This window comes from Ovis canadensis, chromosome 18, assembly GCF_042477335.2.
Source record: "Ovis canadensis isolate MfBH-ARS-UI-01 breed Bighorn chromosome 18, ARS-UI_OviCan_v2, whole genome shotgun sequence".
NCBI lineage: Eukaryota > Metazoa > Chordata > Mammalia > Artiodactyla > Bovidae > Ovis > Ovis canadensis.
This window is the reverse complement of record NC_091262.1, coordinates 40,154,100-40,166,151: the sequence shown is the minus strand read 5'-3', so window position 1 is coordinate 40,166,151 and position 12,052 is coordinate 40,154,100.

Below are 12,052 nucleotides of genomic sequence, written 5' to 3'. Positions count from 1 at the left end.
TGCAAGGAGATCCAACCAGTCCATCCTAAAGGAGATTAGTCCTGAGTGTTCATTGGAAGGACTGATGCTGAAGCTGAAACTCCAATACTTTGGCCACCTCATGCGAAGAGTTGACTCATTGGAAAAGACTCTGATGCTGGGAGGGATTGTGGGCAGGAGGAGAAGGGGAAGACAGAGGATGAGATGGCTGGATGGCATCACTGACTCGATGGACATGAGTTTGAGTGAACTCCGGGAGTTAGTGATGGACAGGAAGGCCTGGCGTGCCGTGATTCATGGGGTCACAAAGAGTTGGACACGACTGAGTGACTGAACTGAACTGAACTGAGAATGCTTGTCCTGACCTTGGTCCTTTCTTTTTTTTTTCTTCTTTCTTTTGGCTTTGCAGCATGAGGGATCTTAGTTCCCCACTCAGGGATTGAACCTAGGCCCCTAGCAGTGGAAGTGCAGAGTCCTAACCACTGAGAATTTCCCTGACCTTGGTCTTATGGACAGTGAGTCATATCAATAATCTTCTCATTGAAACCTTAATATGCAATCTTCATCATATGTATTATCTCTCTGCTGTGCCCACTTGCTAACCCTCTTTCCTGGTTAGACAGTAAAGAATCTTCCTGCAATGCAAAAGACCCTGGGTTTGATCCCTGGGTCAGCAAGATCCCCTAGAGAAGGGAATGGCTACCCACTCCAGTAAGCTTGCCTGGAGAATTCCATGGACAGAGGAGCCTGGAAGGCTATACAGTCCATGGGGTTGCAAAGAGTCAGACAGTACTTACTGAATGACTAACACTTTCACTTTCACTTTCCTGGCTAGAACAAATGTTTAGCAAAATATTATTGAGCCTCTACTCTGCCATGTAGATCAGTAAAGAGCTGGGATGTCAAGATCTAACCACTTTAAAAACTGTTTTTGTTACCGAGCCCAAGCTCATGCAGCTTGCCGCCTGAAAGGCTAATAAATCGAGAGATGAGTTGTAGGGGCAAGGAACAACTTTATTTTGAAAGCCAACAGACCAAGAGCATGGTGGAATAGTGTCCCAAAGAACCATCTTACCAGATACCTGTACTCCTTCCACACCATGGCGTCTAACAAAACTGGAACTTTGTATTCATTAGATAAATGGATTTAGGGAGACGTAATAAACAAAGTGGAGACAGGGCCTGGAAACCATAAATGATACACATTCTCCAATCTGGGATGGGCTCCAAGTGGGTGGCCCTGGTTTCTGACAACAGGGGAATGTCCTGCTGGACAGGCAGAACTCGCTTAGTCACTCAGCATCCATTCAGTTCCTGTTCTGTGCCCGCCCGGTCAGGCAAGTGCTAATAGAGGCAAATAGAAAATGCTGTGAATCAACAGGGAAGCAAACAAACTCCACCCCCATGAAGCAGGCAATCAGGAAAGACTTCAGGGAGGAGGTGGCTTTCTTTTTCGTCTTACCACACTGCTTGTGGAATCTTAGTTTCCCAACCAAGAATTGAACCCAGGCCCTCAGCAGTGAAAACACAGTCTTAGTCACCAGGCTGCTAAGGAAGTACCCAGGAAGATGACTTTTGAGCAAGAGAAAATATCCTGAATATACAGGGACAGGCAATTGTAGTTGCAACCCAGGAAGTCAATCAGCATCTGGAGGGAGAGAATTCCCATTTATAAAGCCCTACCTCCATGCTAGCCAGTAAATAAGGGCTTGCCGCAGGTTGTGTTGCCTGGGAAGCTGATTGTGAGTTGAGGTTCACATGTGGGAAGTTTGTCAGAGAGAGCGCTTGGAATCAAGAACTGTGAAGGACATCAAATTGGACAGAAGGAGAAGTTGGTCTGTGACGCAGTCTTTGTTGTTCAGCTGCTCAGTTGTGTCCCAACTCTTTGTGACCCCATGAACTGCAGCACCCTAGGCTTCCCTGTCCTCCACTATTTCCCGGAGCTTGCTCAAACTTATGTCCATCAAGTCGGTGATGCCATCCAACCATCTCATCCTCTGTTGTCCCCTTCTCCTACATTCAATCTTTTCCAGCAGCAGAGTCTTTTCCAGTGAGTTAGCTCTTCACATCAGGTGGCCAAAGTACTGGAGCTTCAGCTTCAACAACAGTCCTTCCAATGAATATTCAGCACCGATTTCTTTTAGGAGTGCCTGATTTGATTTCCTTGTAGTCCAGGGGACTCTCAAGAGTCTTCCCCAACACCACAGTTCAAAAGCATCAATTCTTCGGTGCTCAGCCTTCTTAATGGTCCAACTCTCACATCCGTACATGAATACTAGAAAAAGAGGTTGAGTGCAGAGGAGAATCAAGAACACAAAGAGAGGACCAGGCTTGGCCAAGGATATTTCACCTACAAGATCAGCTGTAAATGAGAGAGGAAATGTATTTACGTGAAGAGTGTGAGGTCATGAATAGATGGGTTGAAGGAGTTCTTCAGCTGGTCAGTAAGTTTTGCTGGTGGTTATCTTCCTCCAAAGGATTCAATGGGTTAATAAGGAAAGCTGGGGGTGGGACAGAGACTCGAGGGAGGGGATATATGTATACTTATAGCTGATTCACCTTGTTGTACAGCAGAAACCAAAACAACATTGTAAAGCATTTATCCTCCAATTAAAAATAAAGAAAATAAAGAATTCTGAGGTTTGGAACATGGCCTTGGAGTGTGTGACAATGTATGACTATAGGTCAAGTGAGGACCTGGTTAGGTTCTGGGAAAGCCATTCACTGAAAAAAAAACACTTGACTGAGTAATGCCTTTATAAAATGAGCCTGTAGTGCCTGATCAAACACTGAGCTTTAGGAAGGAATCTCAGACAGGTTATTCTTCTTTAAAATTACTCATCTAGTGAGAGAAAACAGAACTTAAGCATAATGTTAAATAAATTGGGGGGGTGGGGAGGGTGGGGAAATCACACACTTTAACATTCATTTGGTTTCACATTCAGTGCAAAAAAATCTTTCTAATAAATTCATCCCTGTAATCAAATGATTTCTATATCTATAAACTTAGATGAGAGATTTGTGATTTACAGTGAAAGAGAGAAATGCTGGAGAGTTGAGAGGAATGGTTGTCTTCTTTGTGAATCTGATCTGGAATGACAGAGGGAAGTCATTTCTAGATGGATCTGGAGGAAACTGGCCAAAGACAATCATAGATCTACATGCAAAAGTATGCACGTCAAACGCCACGTGACAACTGTGTGCTGTGAGTAGCGTCAATGTTTTCTGTGGGGCTGCTGCATGCAGATCGGAGTGGTAACGTTATCCGTTCATGAACAGATAGAAGACGTTCAGAATCTCTGCAGTTAGAGTCCAGGCTCAAGCTGTGGGAGGAAGCAGCAGGCAGAAGAGGGTGGGGTCCTATATTTGGTATCACCATTTCAGACAACCCTCTCTGCCCTGCCCAAGCTAAACTGTCCAACCAAGAGAGACTAGAGAACCTTTAGACCCACAGAAGTTGGAGTTAACTCAACTTGGCAGTAGCGGAAACCCTACAACTCTTGTCTTGATAGAACAGTGGTTGCTAGGACACTCTGCTTTAAAGATCACATTGCTCTAGGCAAGTCCAGGCCTCAGACCTTTGGACTAAAGACCATGTCTTTGGGCTTCACTTGTGGTCCGGTGGTTAAGAATCTGCCTTGGAATGCAAGAGACACCAGTTCCACCCCTGGTCTGGGAAAATCCTGCGTGCCACGGAGCAAGGAAGCCCATGTGCCGCAACCACTGGGCCTGTATTCTAGAGCCTCTGAACCACATACTGAGCCCATGTACTACAACTCCCGAAGCCTACGCACCTAGAGCCCACGCTCTGCTACAAGAAAGGCCACAGCGATGAGGAGTCTGTGCACTGAAACTAGAGCAGAGCCCCTGCTCGCCCCAACTAGAGAAAGCCAGTCTGCAGCAACAGAGACCCACCACGATCAAATACATATATAGAAATCAGTATTTTAAAAATAAATAAAGACAGTGTCTTTGCCTTTAGTTCAGTGTCTTATCATCCCACTGACCTACCCAACCTTATCCAGCAGGCCTCTGAAGTTCAGAATCAATGCATAACCACCACTGGCCTGCCCAGAAGACCTGAGGCTGCAGCTCTCTGGTTCTATCACTGGATACTGGTCCTTGCCTACTTTCTCCATCTGGAAGATACAGAGAACAGGAACAGCCAGCATCCCAAGTATGCAGAAAGATTTAGATTAAGGCAACCCACATGCAATATGATTAAAGAGCACTGTGGAAATGTCAAATGCTATAAATATGGATAATATAATGATAACTGAGAAGCAGCTTGGTTAATTGAAGCCAGTCCCCAGAGCTCCCCTGTAATTATGGTATGATTGTATCTGGTATGCCCTGAAGTATGGCAAGGACATTTCGTGCAAACAGCCAAGTCAAATAATTTGCATGCCACTAATTTCTGAGATACAGCTTAAACCCAGGAGACCATGAGATGCATTCTTAAGAGTCTTGATACGTCAAGAGAATTTCTTGACCCGAGCGCTGTGTCTTGTCTTAACAGCATGTGAACTTATCACCAATTGGCAGTTCTAAGAGAGACTGGAGGGACTTCCCTGATGGTCCAGTGGTTAGGATGCTGCAACTGAAAAAAAAAAAGAGAGAGAGAGAGAGGCTAGATCGTCTACAGTTCCTTGGGTCTCTGAAAATCTATGTGAGTGAAAATGCTAGGAAAAGATTTTCCCCAACCTGAATAGAAGAGAAAGAAAAATAAAGAGCCAGGGATATACACTTTTAAGGTCCATCATTTCTCCATCAATAACTGGGACACCAATATTTATAATAATGATATCAACTTTCGTTGAAATACTGATAGACATCCCCATTCTCTGTTTAGCTCTTGATGCTGGCAATGTCCCCCAAGAAGGCAATTATGTTCTTAATTTGGCAGACTAAAACCTCCAGAACACTGAACCCTTATAGATTTATTTATTTTAAAAAAAGAAAACAAAAAGGTTGGGGCTTCCCTGGTGGTCCAATGGTTAACAATCTGTGCTCTTACTGCAAGGGCACAGGTTTGATCCCTGGGAGAGTTCTCACATGCTGGCATGGTGCAAAAATAAAGAAATAAATTAATAAAAATTTTAAAAATTAAAGCAAAAAATGTTGTGGAATGAGTATGAATAGAATTAATATTAAAATAGGTACCTACTTGAGACTTCTGTGGTGGTCCAGAGGTTAAGAATCTGCCCTGCAGTGCAAAGGTCCCAGGTTTAGTTCCTGGTCAGGAAACTAAGATCCTAGATGGTGGGGGGTGGGGAACTGAACTTGAGTGCTCTGAAGCCTGTGTGCCACAGTTAGAGAGGTGCATTGCAACTAAATTTCCTTCATGCTGCAACTAAGACAACACGGCCAAAACAGAATTTTTTTTAAAAAGGTACTTACTGTGCAATCTGCTTCCAATTCTCTTTCACAGACATAGGCAAATGCATACTATCATTCTGGCAGCTTCTTTCTCTCTGGATAGTCTTGAACACTAGTCCACTGCTCACCTGACATCTTTAAACTGCTCTTTCCCTTGCCTTCCAAACATCTCCATCTGATTGATCCATAGAGCCTTTCCATCAACGTGTCCACAACTGAGCTCAGTTCTTCCCCAGACCCACATTCCACTGAGCCAGTACTCCTCTTATATTCTCAACATCGTGAATAGCACAGGCGAGAAGCCAGAGCCAGAAATTTTGATATTTTCTTTGATTCCTTCTTCTTTTTCACTTTCTATTTGTAACTGACCTGGGTATTGCCGAATCTAATTTCTCACTAGCCCCACCTTAGTTCAGTTCAGTTCAGTTGCTCAGCTGTGTCCGACTCTTTGCGACCCCATGAATCGCAGCACACCAGGCCTCCCTGTCCATCACCAACTCCCAGAGTTCACTCAGACTCACGTCCATCGAGTCAGTGATGCCATCCAGCCATCTCATCCTCTGTCGTCCCCTTCTCCTCCTGCCCCCAATGCCTCCCAGCATCAGAGTCTTTTCCAATGAGTCAACTCTTCACATGAGGTGGCCAAAGTACTAGAGTTTCAGCTTTAGCATCATTCCTTCCAAAGAAATCCCAGGGCTGATCTCCCTCAGAATGGACTGGTTGGATCTCCTTGCAGTCCAAGGGACTCTCAAGAGTCTTCTCCAACACCACAGTTCAGAACCATCAATTCTTTGGTGCTCAGCTTTCTTCACAGTACAACTCTGACATCCATACATGACCACAGGAAAAACCATAGCCTTGACTAGACAGACCTTAGTCGGCAAAGTAATGTCTCTGCTTTTGAATATGCTGTCTAGGTTGGTCATAACTTTCCTTCCAAGCAGTAAGCATCTTTTAATTTCATGGCTTCAATCATCATCTGCAGTGATTTTGGAGACCAAAAAAATAAAGCCTGACACTGTTTTCCCACCTATTTGCCATGAAGTGATGGGACCAGATGCCATGATCTTCATTTTCTGAATGTTGAGTTTTAAGCCAACTTTTTCACCCTCCTCTTTCACTTTCATCAAGAGGCTTTTTAGTTCCTCTTCATTTTCTGCCATAAGGATGGTGTCATCTGCATATCTGAGGTTATTGATATTTCTTCCGGCAATCTTGATTCCAGCTTGTAAACCCAGGCTATAATCCTTCCTTGCCTAGATTGCCATCTCAGCTTCTAGCCTCTGCTTCATTTCTTGTCCCATATAAAATTTGATCATGTCATATCCCTGCTTTGAACTTTTGGTGATATCCTCTTGACATGAGTTCAGTTTAGTTCAGGCGGTCAGTCGTGTCTAACACTTTGCAACCCCAAGGACTGCAGCATGCCAGGTTTCCCTGTCCATCACCAACTCCGGCAGCCTACTCAAACTAATGTCCATTGCATCAGTGATGCCATCCAACCATCACATCCTCTCTTGCCCCCTTCTCCTCTCACCTTCAATCTTTCTCAGCATCAGTTTTTTCCAGTGAGTCGGTTCTTCACATCAGGTGGCCAAAGTATTGGAGTTTCAGCTTCAGCATCAATCGTTCCAATGAATATTCAGGACTGATTTCTTTTAGGACTGACTGTGTGGATCTCCTTGGTGTTTAAGGTTCTAAGAGTCTTCTCCAACACCACAGTTCAAAAGTATCAGTTCTTCAGCACTCAGCTTTCTTTATAGTCCAACTCTCACATCCATACATGACTACTGGAAAAAACATAGCTTTGACTACACAGACCTTTGTTTTTAAAGTAATGTCTCTGCTTTTTAGCATGCTATCTAGCTTGGTCATAGCTTTTCTTCCAAGGAGCAATCATCTTTTAATTTCACGGCTGCAGTCACCATCTGCATTTTCGAGCCCCAAAAGGAAAGTCTCTCACTGTTCCCATTGTTTCCCCATCTATTTGCCATGAAGTGATGGCACTGGATGCTGTGATCTCAGTTTTCTGAATGTTGAGTTTTAAGCCAACTTTTTCACTCTCCTCTTTCACTTTCATCCAAAGGCTCTTTAGCTGTTCTTCACTTTCTACCATAAGGATGGTGACATCTGTATCTCTGAGGTTATTGATATTTCTCCTGGCAATCTTGATTCCAGCTTGTGCTTTATGCAGCCTGGCATTTCACATGATGTAATTTGCATGTAAATTAAATACGAAAGGTGACAATATATAGGCTTGATGTACTCCTTTCCCTATTTGGAACCAGTCTGTTGTTCCAAGTCCAGTTCTAACTGTTGCTTCTTGGCCTGCATACAGATTTCTCAGGAAGCAGGTCAGGTGGTCTGGTATTCCCATCTCTTGAAGAATTTTCCACAGTTTATTGTGATCCACACAGTCAAAGGCTTTGGTGCAGTCAATGAAGCAGAAATACATATTTTTCTGGAACTCTCTTGCTTTTTTGATGATCTAATGGATGTTGGCAATTTTATCTCTGGTTCCTCTGCCTTTTCTAAATCCAGCTTGAACATCAGGAAGTTCATGGTCATGTACTATTGAAGCCTGGCTTGGAGAATTTGGGGCATTACTTTGCTAGCGTGTGTGATGAGTGCAATTGTGAGGTAGTTTGAGCATTCTTTGGCATTGCCTTTCCTTGGGATTGGAATGAAAACTGACCTTTTCCAGTCCTGTGGCCACTGCTGAGTTTTCCAAATTTGCTCGCATATTGAGTGCAGCACTTTCACAACATCATCTTTTAGGATTTGAAATAGCTTAACTGGAATTCCATCACCTCTACTAGCTTTGTTTGTAGTGATGCTTCCTAAGGTCCACTTGACTTTGCATTCCAGGATGTCTGGCTCTAGGTGAGTGATCACACCATCGTGGTTATCTGGGTCATGAAGATCTTTTTTGTATAGTTCTTCTATATATTCTTGTCACCTCTTCTTAATATCTTCTGCTTCTATTAGGTCCATACCATTTCTGTCCTTTATTGTGCCCATCTTTGCATGATATGTTCCCTTGGTATCTCTGATTTTCTTGAAGAGATCTCTAGTCTTTTCCATTTTATTGTTTTCCTCTATTTCTTTACCTTGATCACTGAGGAAGGCTTTCTTATCTCTCCTTGCTATTCTTTGGAACTCTGCATTCAGATGGGTATATCTTTCCTTTTCTCCTTTGCCTTTAGCTCCTCTTCTTTTGTCAGCTATTTGTAGGGCCTCCTCAAACAACCATTTTGCCTTTTTGCATTTCTTTTTCTTGGGGATGGTCTTGATCACTGCCTCCTGTACAATGTCACGAACTTCTGTCTATAGTTCTTCGGGTACCCGTCTATCAGATCTAATCCCTTGTATCTATTTGTCATTTCCACTGTATAATCATAAGGGATTTGATTTAGGTCATACCTGAATGGTCTAATGGTTTTCCTTACTTTCTTCAATTTAAGTCAGAATTCGGCAATAAGGAGTTCATGATCTGAGTCACAGTCAGCTCCTGGTCTTGTTTTTGCTGACTGTTTTAGAGCTTCTCCATCTTTGGCTGCAAAGAATATAATCAATCTGATTTCAGTATTGACCATCTGGTGAAGTCCATGTGTAGAGTCTTCTCTTGTGTTGTAGGAAGAGGGTGTTTGCTATGACCAGTGCATTCTCTTGGCAAAACTTCGTCAGCCTTTGACCTGCTTCATTTTGTACTCCAGAGCCAAATTTGCATTTTACTCCAGGTAGCTCTTGACTTCCTACTTTTGTATTCCAGTCCTCTATAATGAAAAGGATATCTTTTTGGAGTGTTAGTTCTAGGAGGTCTTGTAGGTCTTCATAAAACAATTCAGCTTCAGCTTCTTCAACACTACTGGTCGGAGCATAGACTTGGATTACTGTGATATTGAATAGTTTGCCTTGAAAGTGAACTGAGATCATTCTATCTGTTTGAGATTGCATCCAAGTACTGTATTTCAGACTCTTTTGTTGACTGTGATGGCTACTCCGTTTCTTCTAAGGGATTCTTGCCCACAGTGGTAGATATAACGGTCATTTGAGTTAAATTCACCCATTCCAGTCCATTTTAGTTCACTGATTCCTAAAATGTCGATGTTCACTCTTGCCATCTCCTGTTTGACCTCTTTCAATTTGCCCTGATTCATGGATCTAACATTCCAGGTTCCTATGCAGTATTGCTCTTTATAGCATAGGACTTGGTTTCCATCACCTGTCACATCTACAACTGGGTGTTGTTTTTGCTTTGGCTCCGTCTCTTCATTCTTCCTGAAGTTATTTCTCCACTCTTCTCCAGCAGCATATTGGGCTGCTACTGACTTGAGGAATTCATCTTTCAGTGTCACACCTTTTCGCCTTTTCTTTTTTTTTCTTCAGCTAAGACAGCAAAAGAGATGATTTATTGTACACTTTACATTCAGCCACAACTGAGAAGAGAACTAGTCCGTAGTTATCACAGGTCCAGGGCAAAGGACCAAAAGGAATGGCTTTGATATGAGCAAGGTAGGTCTCTCAAAGGTGGTCAAGGCGATCAGAATGGCCATAGATGTTCCAGATCCATTGAGAATTTCTAGATAGTAGGTAGGCATGCAGTCCACAATTTGTACCAGCGTCCCTGGCCTCTGGCTTCCCTTGATTCTGCTTCTGTGGCTTCCACGGGAGGACAAGTTTACTTGGACCTCTGCCTCATCTTTCTTCTTTTGCGCTTCAGCCTGTGCATTCGCTTCTTCCTCCCCTTCGCTCTCATGGTGCAGAGGTTTCTCAAAAGATGGTGCTAAGGCCAAGCACCTTTTTGCCTTTTCATACTGCTCATGCGGTTGTCAAGGCAAGAATAGTGAAATGGTTTGCCATTCCCTTCTCCATTGGACCTCGTTTTGTCAGAACTCTCCACCATGACCTGTTTGTCTTGGGTGGCCCTCCATGGCATGGCTCATAGTTTCACTGAGCTGGACAAGGCTGTGGTCAATGTGATCAGTTTGGAAAGTGTTCTGTGATTGTGATTTTCATTCTGTCTGCCCTCCTATAAATAAGGATAAGAGGCTTATGAAAGCTTCCTGATGGGAGAGATGACTGAAGGGGAAACTGGATCTTGTTCTGATGGATGGGGCCATGCTCAGTTCAGTTCAGTCGCTCAGCCGTGTCTGACTCCTTATGACCCCATGAATCGCAGCATGCCAGGCCTCCCTGTCCATCACCAACTCCCGGAATTCACTCAGACTCACGTCCATCGAGTCAGTGATGCCATCCAGCCATCTCATCCTCTGTCGTCCCCTTCTCCTCCTGCCCCCAATCCCTCCCAGCATCAGAGTATTTTCCAATGAGTCAACTTTTCGCATGAGGTGGCCAAAGTACTGGAGTTTCAGCTTTAGCATCATTCTTTCCAAAGAAATCCCAGGGCTGATCTCCTTCAGAATGGACTGGTTGGATCTCCTTGCAGTCTAAGGGACCCTCAAGCGTCTTCTCCAACATCACAGTTCAAAAGCAACAGTTCCTCAGTGCTCAGCCTTCTTCACAGTCCAACTCTCACATCCATACATGACCACTGGAAAAATCATAGCCTTGACTAGACAGACCTTAGTCGGCAAAGTAATGTCTCTGCTTTTGAATATGCTATCTAGGTTGGTCATAACTTTTCTTCCAAGGAGCAAGCGTCTTTTAATTTCATGGCTTCAATCATCATCTGCTGTGATTTTGGAGCCCCCCAAAATAAAGTCTGACACTGTTTCCAATGTTTCCCCATCTATTTCCCATGAAGTGATGGGACCAATGCCATGATCTTCGTTCTCTAAATGTTGAGCTTTAAGCCAACTTTTTCACTCTCCTCTTTCACTTTCATCAAGAGGCTTTTTAGTTCCTCTTCACTTTCTGCCATAAGCGTGGTGTCATCTGCATATCTGAGGTTAGTGATATTTCTCCCAGCAATCTTGATTCCAGCTTGTGCTTCTTCCAGTCCAGCATTTCTCATGATGTACTCTGCATATAAGTTAAATAAGCAGGGTGACAATATACAGCCTTGACGTACTCCTTTTCCTATTTGGAACCTGTCTGTTCTTCCATGTCCAGTTCTAACTGTTACTTCCTGACCTGCATACAGATTTCTCAAGAGGCAGGTCAGGTGGTCTGGTATTCCCATCTCTCTCAGAATTTTCCACAGTTTCTTGTGATCCACACAGGCAAAGGCTTTGGCATAGTCAATAAAGCAGAAATAGATGTTTTTCTGGAACTCTCTTACTTTTTCCATGATCCAGCGGATGTTGGCAATTTGGTCTCTGGTGCCTTTGCCTTTTCTAAAACCAGCTTGAACATCAGAAAGTTCACGGTTCACATATTGTTGAAGCCTGGCTTGGAGAATTTTGAACATTAGTTTACTAGCATGTGAGATGAGTGCAATTGTGTGGTAGTTTGAGCATTCTTTTGCATTGCCTTTCTTTGGGATTGGAATGAAAACTGACCTTTTCCAGTCCTGTGGCCACTGCTGAGTTTTCCAAATGTGCTAGCATATTGAGTGCAGCACTTTCACAGCATCATCTTTCAAGGATTTGAAATAGCTCCACTAGAATCCTATCACCTCCACTAGCTTTGTTCGTAGTGATGCTTTCTAAGGCCCACTTGACTTCACATTCCAGGATGTCTGGCTCTAGATGAGTGATCACACCATTGTGATTATCTTGGTTGTGAAGAT